Source organism: Sphaerodactylus townsendi, linkage group LG05 (assembly GCF_021028975.2).
Source record: "Sphaerodactylus townsendi isolate TG3544 linkage group LG05, MPM_Stown_v2.3, whole genome shotgun sequence".
NCBI lineage: Eukaryota > Metazoa > Chordata > Lepidosauria > Squamata > Sphaerodactylidae > Sphaerodactylus > Sphaerodactylus townsendi.
In genome coordinates this window covers 98,799,612-98,815,048 of record NC_059429.1, presented here as the reverse complement: position 1 = coordinate 98,815,048, position 15,437 = coordinate 98,799,612, and the positions used below count along the sequence as shown (strand labels likewise).

General features: G+C 44.4%; 1 protein-coding gene across 12 annotated transcripts in view; it reads left to right on the top strand.

The window, feature by feature from the left end:
- The first annotated feature begins 14 nt into the window (after positions 1 to 14).
- The window catches only part of PPFIA4 (PTPRF interacting protein alpha 4), a 146,973-nt gene continuing 131,550 nt past the window's right edge, over positions 15 to 15,437 (top strand). For 8 of the 12 annotated variants that reach the window (XM_048497290.1, XM_048497289.1, XM_048497288.1 and 5 more), the window contains exons 1-2: positions 4,167 to 4,231; positions 8,766 to 8,804. The gene's annotated coding sequence lies outside the window, so the exon portion shown is untranslated. The other 4 variants (XM_048497282.1, XM_048497280.1, XM_048497281.1 and 1 more) reach the window with 4 other exon arrangements.

Genomic DNA, 15,437 nt, shown 5'->3' with positions numbered 1-15,437 from the left:
ATGCGCGAGATGAGCGCCCGCGGCACTGGTAACGCCATCATCATGCGACAGTAACGGCTGCTGGGAGGGTTGGAAGGACCGCTCTAGGGAATGCGACTCGCTTTCGTTTAGGCTGACTTGGGGGCTGTGGAAAGCGCTTGACGCCTCCTTATTGTGCACTCAGGATTCTCTTTTACACCCACCATCAAACGATATTTTTCGGATTCGTGTCTCAAGAACCAGGATGGGACCGTAAGCAAGTCTCGGACGGAGAAATTTGAGCAAAAGTCTCGGTTCAGCAGCAGACCTTGAGCAGGTCACTTTCTCAGGTGGTCCTACAAAAGTATTGAGAATGTGTAATTATGGGATACACCATCCTGATGAAGCACGGAGGGAGCCGTCCTAAGTAAGAAGAAAATCTTATGCTACTTAAATACACTCCCAAGAAAGTGCTGCTGGAAACTATATTTCAAAATCTTTATTACCTGCAATTCCCTCTGACTGATCATGTACCAGGTATCTGCTGTGGTGCTGAAATTAAATTCCATCGCAGCAAGTTTTCTTATATGGACGTATTTCATTGAACCCCGCTTTTATGTTCCATTCTCTCCCCGGTAAGTGTCACCCAGAGGTGTGGGTGGGGGATGGCACCCACCCCCACCCACTTATTTTAGTTCAGCCAGCTGAAAGAGAGCAGCTGGCTGAAAAATTTATGCTGGACCGGGGGGGGGGGGGGGGGGGGGGGGGGACTCCCGGGGGGGGGGGGCACCTGGGGTGTTTGTCTCTGGATGTTCCCTTTATAGGTATGCCACTGGTGACACCACTTCTACTGCAGCTTTGCTTTGCCGCCAGAGTGGGACAGATTTACTAGTGAGCACAGCTTTGCTCCAGATGTCTTCCCTGCACCCATGGTCAGCCTACCTAGCTTCACCCTTTCCACGCCCTTGCACTGTGTCAGTGCCTCCCCCTCTCAATGTTGCCAGCTTTTTCGAGCTTCCTACACATCCTGCTGGCATCTTTGTGTAATCAACTAGTGGAAGTTAAATAAATAAAGTCAGCCGCATGGGCTTACACAACACACTGACCTCTTAATTTCAATATTGATATTGCAAAAGAGAATAGAGAATATTATGCTCACACATAACTCTAATGGTAACTTCAACTTTTTAGGCAGAGCTCAGAATGCCAACAAAATATTGTTTAAAAATATTTTCTTTCATACACCTGTCAGGCAGTGAAGATCCTTGTGCTGTGGTGGCAATTGTGGCAAAACAACTTTTTAAAAATCTGCACAGCCAACAAGATCTCCATTCTGAAGTTCTGCTGGGCAAAATTCTCATTTGGCCCCACCAACTTACTGAAACCATTTGGCAAGTACCAGAAAAGGTGTCTGTGCATCATGGTACATGTGGCCCCCATGGTGGGGACCCCTGCTTTACATTGTGACCTCCACTATCTTATATTTCTAATATTTTGCCTTTGTTGTTTTATCCTGCCATTTTCCTCAATAAGATACATTTGTTCCTATTTTTTCATTCACTTTTTTTCTATTCAGTGTTTGTCGTTCCATGCTTCCATTTTCTGACATTTGAGCTCACAAAATTGCCACCCTCAATAATCTAGATATAAAATATTCATTGGAAAACTAGTTGAATAGGAAACAATACATTTAGTAGAGAATTAGTTTTGAAAGGCCCTGAATAGGAATACTTATGATATATTGTGCATTGATCATAGGTACATTAACAACTGACCAGAAAAAAATCGCTTGGTCTGATGTTGTGCTTTTAAGAGACTGAAAGTTTAGGATAACAGTCTCCTGAACAAAGAAGATGGTGTGATGCTTGGAAGGATCTTTTAATTCAAGGTTAAAATTTGCATTAAATATTGTTTCCTTTCTGTCACAATTAAAAACTTGCAATGCTCTGAGGCATTTTGTCCTTAGGCCCACTTTTAAAGATGAAGGTTGTACATTTCTCAAAGGAAAAAGAGCTATTCTGGCCTCCATTCTCTTTTCCAAAAATATTTCTTGGCAGAAAGGATGTGGCTCTGATGTATTCAGTGCATGATGTCAGAATTTTTAAAAACCAGATTTGGCAATCCTTTGTAAACCTGAGTGTAACAAATGGATTGTATTTTGCCTGGCTTTTCTTTTCTAGTTCATTTTTTGTTACAGCTTAGACTTAATGCTAAATGACCTAATATTTCATGCATCTATCTGAATTAAATGTATATTTATGGAAGCTGGCATTGGCAACTGATTCAGGCCCCTCCTCCCTCTTCCAAGTACAGCTGGAAGTCATGTTTCATGGCAGATTAGAAAAGTTGTATATCAAGACCAATTTCTTAGCAGCCAGTTCTTCTAGCTTAGATAGTCTCTCACGTAAATTCTCTGTTGGAACTAGAAATGTGTACTTTTAAGAACATAAGAAAGAGCCTGCTGGATCAGACCAGAGTCCATCTGGTCCAGCACTCTGCTACTCGCAGTGGCCCACCAGATGCCTTTGGGAGCTCACATGCAGGATGTAAAAGCAAGGGCCTTCTGCTGCTGCTGTTCCCAAGCACCTGGTCAGCTAAGGCATTTGCAATCTCAGGTCAAGGAGGATCAAGATTGGTAGCCATAGATCGACTTCTCCATAAATCTATCCAGGTTAATGGCCATCACCTTCTCCTGTGGCAGCATATTCCAAACACCAATCAATCACACGTTGCGTGAAAAAATGTTTCCTTTTATTAGTCCTAATTCTTCCCCCCAGCATTTTCAATGAATGCCCCCTGGTTCTAGTATTGTGAGAAAGAGAGAAAATGTCTCTCTGTTGACATTTTCTACCCCATACATACTTTTATAGACTTCAATCATATCCCCCCTCAGATGTCTCCTCTCCAAACTAAAGAGTCCCAAACGCTGCAGCCTTTCCTCATAAGGAAGGTGCTCCAGTCTCTCAATCATCCTTGTTGCTCTTCTCTGCACTTTTCTATCTCTTCGATATCCTTTTTGAGATGTGGCGACCAGAACTGGACACAGTACTCCAAGTGTGATTGCACCACTGCTTATATAAGGGCATGGCAATCTTTGCAGTTTTATTATCAATTCCTTTCCTAATGATCCCCAGCATAGAGTTTGCCTTTTTCACAGCTGCCATGCATTGAGTTGACATTCCCATGGAACTATTAACTGAGACGCCCAAATCCCTTTCCAGGTCTGTGACTGATAGCACTGACCCCTGTAGCGTGTATGTGAAGTTTGGATTTTTTGCCCCTATGTGCATCACTTTACATTTTGCTGCATTTGCCATTTCTTTTTCTATCTCTTTGATATCCTTTTTGAGATGTGGCAACCGGAACCGAACACAGTACTCCAAACACAGGGTCACGCTTTTAGATTTGGGGGATAGTATTTATCTAAACAGTTTTGATATTTGTGTCTACCCCAAATATACAATTACAGTGTTCAAATTAAGTAACTCAAAAATAAATCAGATCTTATGTATGCTTATTTGGGAGTCAGTTATTCAGCAGGATTGCTAGCTGACCCTAATGTCCCAGGGTGTCTTCTGTGGAGAGAGGAAGGGAAGGAGTTTGAAAGCTTCCTTGAAACTCCTTATGGTTGAGGAAAGCAGGTTATAAATCCAAACTCTTCAGCTGCTGCCTGCTTCTATTAAATATAATTTTAGCAGTCTTTATGGACGTGTTCTATGATTATCTGATTTCTATAATGAGCGTGGCTGTTTCTCAATGATCTACAAGCAACAAAGCCTTGCTGTTTTGCACCTCAGAACAAGGCTATCCACTACCCAGAGGCAGTGATTCTACCGTAGCTCTCCTCTCCATAGAAAACAAAGGTAACCCAAGACTGTGATCTTAAAACACTTTTTTGTGCAAAGGAACAGGTTGTCTAAAAAAATCAGTTGCCTCCACTCCTTCCGGCTAACCACCTTGTCCATGTCACGGCTTTAAAGAAACCTTTGCAAAGTATGGGGGGGGTCTCCTTATCCGCATGGAGAGAGGCGGGCCTGGACAGCGCCTTCCAGGGCGTTCCGGAGTCATGAAGGGGCGGGGCTTCGACCCATGGAACGGCTGTGAGTCATACGCAAGATCGGGGGGGCGGGATCCCGAAGGGGGCGCGGCTATGTTCTCAGAGAGGCGTGGCTTTGCGCGAATTGTGAAGGGCGAGGCGGCGCGGGGGGCGTGGCTTTGCGCAGTGAGGTCCTCGGTTGTACCCGCCGCTATGCGAACCGCTTTTCCGAAGCCGGTGAGTGACGGTTGGGCAAGATGGGGGGTCGGAGTCTTTCTGGTCGTTTCTCCCTTGAGGGCTGCATGCCCGGATGGAAAAGGCTCCGTTGAGGGAGGCTCGGTCTGGCCGTGTGGCTGTGAGTAACTTGGCTGTCAGCTCTGAGGCGCTGTGTGACCGTGTGGAGATGGAGGAGTTTCGGGCGGCTGGAAGGCTGGCGGCGGGTGAAGCGAGCGCGCCCGCCGCCGCTCAGGCCTCGCTCTGCCCGTCCTTGCCGCAGCACGTCAGCGTCCCCTCCCCTGGCTCCGCCGCGGCTTCGGCGAGCGACTGAGGCCGCGAACAGGTGCCTGCAGCGAGGCTGGCAGGAGCCGCCGACCTGGGGTTAGGAGGACGCTGCCCTCGAAGGGGGGGAGGGGGGAGGCGGCCGGCATCCTCGCGTGGCCCGCGGGAGATGCAGAAGGAGGCTTTGCCTTGCAGGTGGGAAAAGCCGTGGCTTGAGCCGAGCAGCCTTCTCGGCTCAAGCCACGGCTTTTCCCACCTGCAAGGCAAAGCCTCCTTCCAACAGAGCCTCTAGGCTCGTCTGGAGTTGCGGGAATGCAGGCGATGGGCGTAGACGCGGCCATTCAAGAGCCGCGATGCTCGAGGGAAAAGGAAGGAGACTGGCGAGCTCGGCCCTGGCGGCTCCTGCTGCTCTTCTACCATGCTGCCTAGCGAGGCTTGCTCGAGGCTGGTCCCGGAGCAGTATAAACAAGCTGCGTGTGTTTGTCCTTTTTTAAAAAAAAAACTGCCGTCACCGTGATTGTTTCCTGTTGATAAATTGAACAGCAGTATCTCTGAAAAGGTAGAGAGTTCAACTCGGGGGAGTCCTCAAGTATGCAGAGGATGGAAGCGACCGAAATAAAATGGGAAGCCCCCCCCCCCGGTGGTATAATGAGGACTGAAAAAAGTTCCAAGATGTATGGGATGTCGAGAGCAGCTGAGACTCACTTAAAGGGAAGGAGTGAGACCAGGCACCTGGGATCTTTGGAATTTTGGATGGGAGAACCTTATGTGACTCTAGTGGATCCCCAGCTTACTCTGTGTAATAGCAGATTTGATGACCCAGTGTCTCTCAGTAGAATAGCAGTGAAACAGGTTCTCCAGAGTCAGAGAAGAGGGACTCCTGGTAACAAAAATATATACCTGTAGATTAGCTGAAAGCTCCCCCACACACATAGCAGCAATGGCTGGATTATAATTTGTAACTGAATTCTAACATCAGTTTATATTTACACAAGTGTGACTCTCATTTTTGGTACAGATGGTTTTCTAAAACACTATATTGTGAGTCTGTGATACAAATATACTGTATTTGACATGCTTGAAAATGGAGACGACTTCTGTTTTTGATGACAGTCATGTTCAGTTGTGTAAATTCTTATTAAGTGGTTATGAAATGCTTCTTTGAAGTCGCATCAGTGTTGCAGGATTATATTCATTTTGAAAAATGAATAGCATGACCAGTTATGGAGTTATTACTTACTATGGTAAAATACTGCCCTAATTAACTTGTATTATGATAATTCTGGGAAGGAATGACTGTATTTTCAAAGATAATGTGCAAGCTTGGGATGGGGGGGGGGGGGATAATGGGAATGGAGTATTTGTCCAAAGATCTTGAAATCAAGCCTGAAATAATAAGTAACAGATGGATGTAACAAATGGTTGCAAGAAACACAAGGGGACAGCATGACAGTACAGAACAGGAGAAACAGCTGTCATAGCACACCAGCTGCTGAACCATTCTTGAGTGTTCTGTAAGCATTATGGCTGCTTTAATGATTGATTGTTTGCACACTGTATAAGACAGAATAGGTATCTTCTTCTGCAAGGTAAGAAAGTGTCTCAGGGGAATGTATTGGGTCAGGATCCTAGAAAATGGTCCCTTTACTGTCAACTGATGAAGTTATGTTCCATATAGTTAATAGAAAAAGAACATGACAGGTTGCATTCTTTCTTCCTCATTAATCCAGAAGTTCTTTAGGGTGTCACATCTGCAATTTTTGTGCATGTAATACTTGCAAGCTGTATGAGAACTGCTGGTGGCCTATTTCCTGTCCAGTGCAGTAGCATACATTGCCCTGAGGAAGATTTCTGGGTGAACTCATGGCCACCTCAGTGAAGGAGCAGACAGAGTCAGCTGCTTATACAGAAGTCTCTGCAGTTATATCGACTGCAAAGTAATGGTGGCATGGCTTGGGAGTGCTCACTGTGATTCTAAGTATGGACCTGAGGAGATTACTGTAATAATGGGAAAGGCATTTGGCATCTTTCCGGTGGCAGGAGGCTAGCACACTACTGGGAAGAATGCACCTCTTTCTCCTAGGAGAAGGCCACATCATGGGGAGGATCATTCTAGTCAATCAAAGAATAAGGCCATTTCTATATGAGGTTATCTCAATGGTAGTATCCATTACTACTATTGAGAACTATCAGCCCAAAATGGACAGTTCACTGTTTGTCATAGGTGCCATTTCCTGTAGATATGCCTGTCCATATCTGTTGTCCTGGGAGGATTAATTTTCTAGAGCCCATTGAATTTTCTGCCAAATTGGCTTTATTGCTAGTAGACCTATAAAAAGGCAACATCCTAGACAACATTTCAATAACCCTTTTTTACTTATGATGTATTCTGTACTTCTCCAGCTTTGGGGTGTATATCTCAAGGAACGTGTTTGTTTACAAAAGGGGGTGGGGATGGGAGGGCAGATGGTTTTCTTCTGCAGAAAACTGTCATCTTGCATCAAAACACGTAATGCTGGTTGTGTGTGTGTTTTGGATCAGGCTTGGCATAAATGGAAGACCAACCAACTTTAGGTAGTATGACTTCCTAACCTGGAAATAAAGGACCATGCGTGGTAAGATCAATATTCTATTTTCTTTCTGAAGAGGAAGCAATGAGCTGGGATATAACCTAGAGATGTACCTCTCATCCCAGATGGAACTGTCTGCTGTGGAGCAGGCTCAGAGGATTTGCTGAAGAACCCTTTCCCCAAAAGTTGATTCTGTTGTGAAGGATGACAGGTTGGCAGATGTTGCCTAGAGAAGCAACATTGCACCTGCTTTTCTTACACACTGGGCTGTAACTCCTTCAGAAACCTTAGCCTCTTTCTTTGGTAGACTATTATAACATACGGTACTAGCAGCAAAGCCCATTGCAAGGGAGATGTTATGGGCCCTACCAAAGGGTGGAAGAGGAAGCATCTCCCCTGAAATGGACTTTACTGGGGCTGTAGCGCCCCCTCCCCAACTCCAAGTGCAAAGCTTGCCACCTACCTGGTTCTACCTGTGGCTTGGGGGTGGGAGAAATTGGACATGTGTGACTTAGGTAGGTGGGAAGGTCAGGATAAAGGGAGGATGGAGAGGAGTGGCGGGAATGAATGGAATTTTACCCACCAATCAGGGAGCAGGACTCATTTTGTGAGTAAACTTTGTGAGCTGCTCTCCTGTTGGTGAAGAGTTCATCGTTAGGACATTCAATTCCCCTAGCCATTTATTGCTTAGGATTGCTTGACCTGAGGTTGGTGTGAGATCATCTTTTTCTTGTACTGTGGTGTGAAAGGAATCAAATGGGAACAGAATAGGGATCTCTAAATTTTGGATGAAAATAGTAACCCATTCCCCAGGCACAACTAATCTGGTCATGTGGGGGGCGCAAAATTGGCCCCCACGTGGCCAGATGCTTTTCCCTTTGTCTGTCCTTCCTCAGCCTCGCCTATGTCATCAAAGAGGATGACATGGGTGGGGCCAAGGGAGAACGAAGTCAGACGAGCTGCCTCCTGCTGCCTCATCTGACTTCGTCCTTCCTTAACCCCTCCATGCAGCCAGAGCTTTTGAAAGCTCGCTTTTAAAAACACGGAGGCCTCCCCAGCCTCTTTGCTTTTAAAAGCTCTGGCTGCATGGGGGCAGGGCTCGTGGTGTGTGGCCTTGAGCCCTGCCCCCTGGCTGCACGGAGGTTGGGGGTGTGGCCCCACCCTGAGTCCCCGTCCCCGACCTTGGTGCTTTTAAAAGCCAGCATTCAAAAACTCCAGCTGCACAGAGGTGGGGGGCAGGGCTCGGGGGTATGACCCCTCCCCCTGGCTGCATGGAAATTGGGGGTATGGCCCCACTCCCCACCTCCGTGCTTTCAAAAACTCCGGCTTTCAAAAGCTGGCTGGCATGGAGGTGGGGGGGGCAGCCTCGGGGGGCATGGGTATGCCCCTGAGCACTACTCCCGAGCACAGGGGCTGTGGGGGGCATCTGGAGAAGTAGTTGTCTCCAGGCGGCACTTTTCTCCAATACGCCCTTGTTCCCTACTCCTCCACATGAGCAGCAGACTCTTATCTGGTGAGCTGAATTTATTTCCCCACTCTTGTGCATGAAACCTGCTGGGGGACCTTGGGCTAGTTGCTGTTCTCTCAGAACTCTCAGCCCCACATACTTCACAAGGTGTCTATTGTGGGGGCGTGGAAGGGATGGCATTCATACCACTCTTGTTTTTTAGTTAACCAGTATGTGTAATTTCTGTTTAAACCAGAAATCCTATGCCAATGGTCCACTCCAAGAGAAGAATTATGTAAGTAGAATATATGAATGCCAAATTTGTATTTGTTTTTCATAATTTTGCTAAACATGAGAAAGGGAAAAAAGTCCTGAAAATCCCATTGAAAGGCATGATCTTTTATTTTTTCAAAGCTTCTGTATCTTAGCAAAGTAGTGCTTGCACTCTTTCAAGTTTATTATAATCTCTGTTGGAGCTAGGAAATGATTTGGCCAATGATTTGGAATATGGCAGACAGAACAGAAATGACTTCACCTGCTGGCAAAAGATGGCAATAGAGGGAGACAGACAAATTTTCCTGGAGAGAGAGTTCTAAAGTTTTAATGTGCCACTGGACTTTTGTAGTGGTTAAATCAGGTGGATTCTAATCTGGAGAACTGGGTTTGATTCCCCACTTCTCCACCTGAATGGCAGAGGCTTATCTTGTGAACCAGATGTGTTTCTGCACTCCTACATGCTTGCTGGATGACCTTGGGCTAGTCACAGTTCTTCGGAACTCTCTCAAGCTCACCTACCTCATAAGGTGCCTTTGTGGGGAGAGGAAGGGAAAGGAGCTTGTAAGTCATCTTGAGTCTCCTTACAGGAAAGAAAGGTGGGATAGAAATCCAATTTCTTCTTCTTTTACAGCCACAGTTTTAGAATAGAATAGAATAGAATCTTTATTGGCCAAGTGTGATTGGACACACAAGGAATTTGTCTCCGGTGCATATGCTCTCAGTGTACATAAAAGAAAATACATTTGTCAAGAATCATAAGGTACAGCACTTAATGATTGTCATATAGGTCTAGTAAGCAATCAGGAAACAATCAATAGTAATAAAAACATAAAATGTTTTAGGAATATATATTTGTGACATTCTTCTCAGACAAATTATTCTTCCATGCAAAGCAGTCATAGCAAGACTAGTGTGTATTTATGAGAACTTTGTGCTTAATGCAACTTGATAAATGGAGGACTTGCAAAATAGAGGAAAATCCTATTGTCCTCTTGTGGCTCCCCACTTCACTAATTTTTACTTTTTCATGTTCTTGAAATCTCCACCTCCTGCCACCCCCGTTTTCAGATTCTTCTGTAAACTTTGGCGTTACCACAGGTTTGTAGAGATATCTTCTATCTTTTAGTGGCCACACTGTACTGATTTTCTGCACAATGGAGTCAAATTGAGAATTGGATATATGGTTATTTATGCCAAGTTTTTCAGACAGTTGCAAAGGGTGTGAATTATAATGAAATATGGCATATGTTTATGGAGGGCCATCAGTGTACACGAAATCTTGTAGTTCCTTATCCGCATAAAACATTTCCTATGTCGCATATAAAAATCTTGACTCAGCACAATTTTTGACATGTTTCAACTATTCCCAAGCCAATCACATAATTTTTGTTGTGCTAAAATAATTTTTAAAAATAACTTTTCTTGGTTCCCCCCAGGTTGCAAAATTTAAATGGTATTGATTCTACACTGTAGTATTTGAGATCTCGTTTGCTTTTATTTGTTTTTGATCACGATTTTATTTAGAAGATTTAAGGAAGGGATCGCTATAGCTTTTTCATCTCTCTTTGGGGGAAGGTATACCGGTAGTTATGTTGATGCTGAATATTTTGTCGCCTTGTTTGATTTCCCCAGTGCGCTGTGCTGTGAAGGTTTTCTTTAGTACCATCTTTAGTGAGCTGTTCCCACCTCTCACTGATAATTTCTTGCTGCTGGAGAGTGTTAATGAAGCATTGAGTCATGCATGTTCTGTTTTCTGAGGCTCTTTCCTATCTGAAGATTCCCATTGGTTCTGTTTCTCTTTGGAGAGCATGAATATTTTGTCCAATGGCGTTGCCATCTGAGTGCTGACACTGGTCTTGCTCTGAGAGAATATGATGTTCATTGAAGCTTGGTCCCCATCACCACTGCTGCCAGGCATGCGGCAAAAATAGTGAAAAACTCTAGAGCAGCTGATGTTGCCTGACTGGCATAGATGTAGACTTATTATCTCTTATTTTTCCCATGATTTTGCACCCCTCACATGACCAGATCAGCTGCGCCAGGGAATCTGTAACTAGGGCTTATTTTTGGAGTAGGGCTTATTTTCCAAGCATCCTCCAAAAATTCTGAAAAATCATGCTAGGGCTTACTTTCGGGGTAGGTCTTATTTTCAGGGAAACAGGGTATGTAATCTGAGCAGCTATGGCCATATCTGATAGTCAAATGGCTGGACCCCATGCCAACCACGAGAGCATCAAAACCAATAGGGCCTCTGTGTACTTAAGGTATATCTAAGGTACACTGAAAAATATATCTTGTAAATTAACCAAAATTAAAAATAGACTTTACCCATCCCCAACAGCTAGATGAGGTGTGAAATATTGGGAACAGGTAAAGGCAGAAAAAAAGGGAGGAGAAAGAAAACAAGGCTGTTCAAGATTCCAAGACCACTGAAAATTTTTGAGGAGAAGATATATGGATCTTTCCACATGGTTTTATCTTATTAAGAAGAGAAGAAGAGCCGTTCCACTTCCAGGAGAATAAAGTAATCGGGTGCAGCTTGTTGAGTTAAAGGATATTTCCTATGTAAAGAAGAAAGCCATGTGGTCAAGTATCTGAGCTGCAGATAGATATTATAAATGAACAGTTTGTCAGGTATCATAATATTGGCATTTTGCTATGATTGCTAATCATCCCCAATACTGGAATCCTTTTAATCCATCTAGATGATCTTCTACTCTACTCATGCTGCATGCAGTCCATCTGCTGGAGTTCAGGCAGCATGGAATTTGCTTTCAGTTTCATGAAGAAATTATATTTTGTTCGATCCCTTACTTTTGGAAGATTCTGGACATTTGCAGCTCAATCCTGTGCATAATTTTGTTCATTAGGAGTTCTAAATAAATGCTTATAGAATTTCAGCATTAACTTTCAAGTAAATAAGGTTGTTTTTGTACAGAAACACCCAAATTAAAATCTATATATTCTTAACTTCTGTAGTGGAAAAAACTTGTGGGCTGCAGGATCAACAGTTTTGGATTATTTTTCTAGGCTATAGTTGTAAATCAATATTTTTTTTGTAGCAACCGGTTAGTATTCTATTGATGACATCATTTAGAGTCTGCTTTTCTCACTGAGACGCAAGAGTGATTACAACTAAATGCTTTGTTCAGTGAATACATTTATTTCAGAGTAAGAAAGTTGATTAGAATAAATGTGTATATGATGCATAATGATAATATTTTGCATTTATGTACAGTAGCTCTTTCTCAGATTTAGGACTACTTTTATACAATGACACAGAACTGATTCACACAATCTCTGCAGAAGTTATGAGAACTTTGGATCAGATGTGTGCTTGGAGTCTTGTCCTGGGATTCCAGATTCAGACCATAGTAAGCAGGGAGAGTAAGCCCCCACCCCTGCCCCGGTCACAGTTTCCTGACCTACAGCAGCCTTGGGAAGCCAGTTTTTTACTCAGAGAAATTTAGGTGCAGTCATCATTATTTAAGCTTCCCTGATGGACTGAAGAAGTGCCCCTCTTCAGTCCATCATTTTCCTGTATCAGATCAGGAAAATGGCGCAGAGGGAAGATTAAAGTTCCTTCTCTCTGTTGGGTCCTGATCCAGATCAAGGTTTGGTGTGCCTGGTAATGGACAGAACAGCACAAAACCGATCACTGTTCACAATTCACATGGCTATCATGTAGATTTTGCAATGTGAACCTGCTCCCAGTCTTTCCAAAAAGCTATGCATGAAAGTAACATTTTCTCGTTGCATGATAATTTAAATTCACGTTATTAATTTCAGTGTTTGATGCTGTTTATCAGTGGTGGTGGTGGGTATGGTTTTTCTGACTTATGGAGGGAGACCGATAACAATGAAATATTCTGAGTTGAGCCTGAGTTTTCATATGGTGGTAAAAAGTTTTATATTTCTAGATCTGTAGAATATGGATGTTGCTCAAATAATAATTCTGTATCTAGATAACCATTTAGCTGCAGGCTAAATAGTTGCAGTATTCCCATATGCTTCTGTGACTTCTTAAGGTCATTGAAATTGTTCTATGAATTACAGAGCAATGGCATGATGATACTGGGAAAGCCTAAAAAACAAGTGTAGAGAACATGGTGAAATAGCAATCCGAGTGGGGGCCAGGGTTATATAAGTCCAAGCCCCCAAGAACATGTGGCAGTCGAGTTAAACAAATAGCATTGTGCCTGAAGCTTTGCCAGTTCAATCATGAGATATTGTAGTGTATATGAATTGCTTTGAAATCCTAGACAATGTATTTGCTTAATAACAGTTGTTGACTGCTATTTCACCGAATGTGGACATTGTGGTTGCTAAGGTGTAAGTGATCATGACCTAATTATGCTTATGAGCAGAAAGTATGCCTTAACCAGCAGTATGGTTGCAGAGATATCACCGATATCTATATTTCAGAAGGATCTATTAACTTTTTAATATTTGAAGGTACGGCCTTATTTATTCATCTTTTACACTGTAAAGTATCCTACTGTATAAAAGCCCAGTGGGTTTCAGATGACTCACTGATAGGCGATGTAGTCCATGAGGGCCAGACCCCCGTGGCTCCTGGATGCTCACAGATTACACTTCCCATCACCCCCCGCTTTTGGAGATGTGACTGAGCATGTGTGCAGCACTCGGTTTTTTAAGTTGTATGGGCTGCTGGGAATTGTACTGCATTACCATCTGGTAGGTGCACTACAATTCCCATCAGCCCCTGTGGCTTGAAGAACCAAGACCGCCCTCCCTGCCCCACTTCCCCAGGGGCTGCAAACCCCCCCCCCCCCGCTACCCCTAAACACCTGAGGATAGGGGAGTATCTGCAGATCTGCCATATCAGTCTCTTTGTGCATTAAGGTCCAAGAGTGGCGCTCTCTTGCAAGGAAATTGATAGTTAACAAGGTCAGATTTCCTTGGAGGGCTTTTTCAGCTTTCGCCCCAGATTTTCAAATTTTCTCACCCTGGAGGTGAGATTGGCACGCTTCAAGATTATAAAACAGTTTGAAACATGCCTTTTTTGAAAGATGTCTGACTCAGAGTGGTGGGGTGGTGCTTGATGTGTATTTTTTTTAACCATACTCTAATAATGGGGTTGCCAATTTCCAGGTGGTGGCTGGAGATCTCCCACTATTACAGCACAACACTCTTCAGCATCTGGAGATGGAGAGGTGATTAGAGATACTCTAAATATAAATATTTTAACTTCTTACAAGGTGTGATGTAGGTTAGGCTCAGACTGTTGAATTGGGCCAGTATCACCTAGTGAATTTTATGTGCAGGAGCATATCAAGCTAAAACAGCACCCAGTGCTCACCCTGGATGCTGCACCCTCTTCCCACCTCATTGGGACAGGGGCCAGTTGGATGTTGGCGAGTACAGCTGGCACTTCTTTTGCAGGACTTAGAATCGACGCCTGTAGCCCTAAACATCCTCAGTGAGGAGGGAGCCCTATTAAATCCATGGGAGTTTCTTTCCAGTCTGCAAGAATCAGCAGAAACTGGGGCAGGGGGAATGCTGCCCAGAGAAGCTCTTTGGAGAGCATGGGCATGAGGTTGGTTTTATCAGAAAGGTGTAAAAAAAATCTCCCCACCCCTCATTCTGAGGGCAACAGTCAGCCTCCATTCACTGAAGTCAAGGGACTGATGTGACTGAGTTGAACAGGATGGCTGTGGAGAGACGCTGGCACATAAAAGTGTTTGGCCCTGAACCATCCAACAGCTGCAGACTGGCTTAACTTGGAGCACCTGCAAACTCATGCAGGTAAGGGAAGCTGGCAGAGCTCCCTTGGATAAGATCATAAACCTTGAGGCTGCTGGGGCTTTTGTCTCCACTTGCCCACCTGGAACAACCAGAATAGAAAGCTTTTGGACAAACTTACTTGTTCAACCATTTGTAACTTAAAAAAAAACACAACTACATACCTTTTCATGCTTGTTTAAAATCACCACTGTTTTTGGGAAGGGGATGCTCTGAACTCAGGTTCTGGAGTGTTTTAAGACACCATCTGAAAATAGATCTAACCGCCTGGCTAAAATCCAAGCAACCACTTCCTTGAAAAGATTTCTCTTGGAGCTCCTTGGGCTACTCTAGAGTAAGAACATTGAACTCTGAAAGTTACTTCTGGGGCCTCATCCTTTTACACAGAAAATTCACACGTGCCAGGCATTAAAGGCCGGTCCAAAACACGCTGACTTGGACACGAGTGACATAGATCTCAACCCTTCCATGTTCTGGGTAAATATGCTTCATATGGGACCCTCAGCCTACCTTTGCTGAGTGGAGGTCAGGTTGGGAGGGAAGGGGCGAGGTACCAAAATGCGCACCCATGTGACCCAGGAGAATGGTGCCTGGGTCAAATGACCCCTCCTGCTCCCAAGGAACGTGTGCGTTCTCTTGAAGCCAAGGTGGCAGACCTGGAGAAGCTGAAAGAGGCAGAGAGGGTGACAGACGAGGCTTTCAGGGACCTAACAGCCGGGTCCCACTCCCAAGGTGACGTCTCTTCAGATGTCATGGAGAATGAAGGCCTTGGGGATGGAGGGTGCCAGTCTGAGGTGGGGGAAGATGCTCCCTTAGATGGGATCCCTTCCTTAACTGGTGATCAGCTATCCTCTCGCACTGAGGATAACCCTCGGGGAGGTGGGGG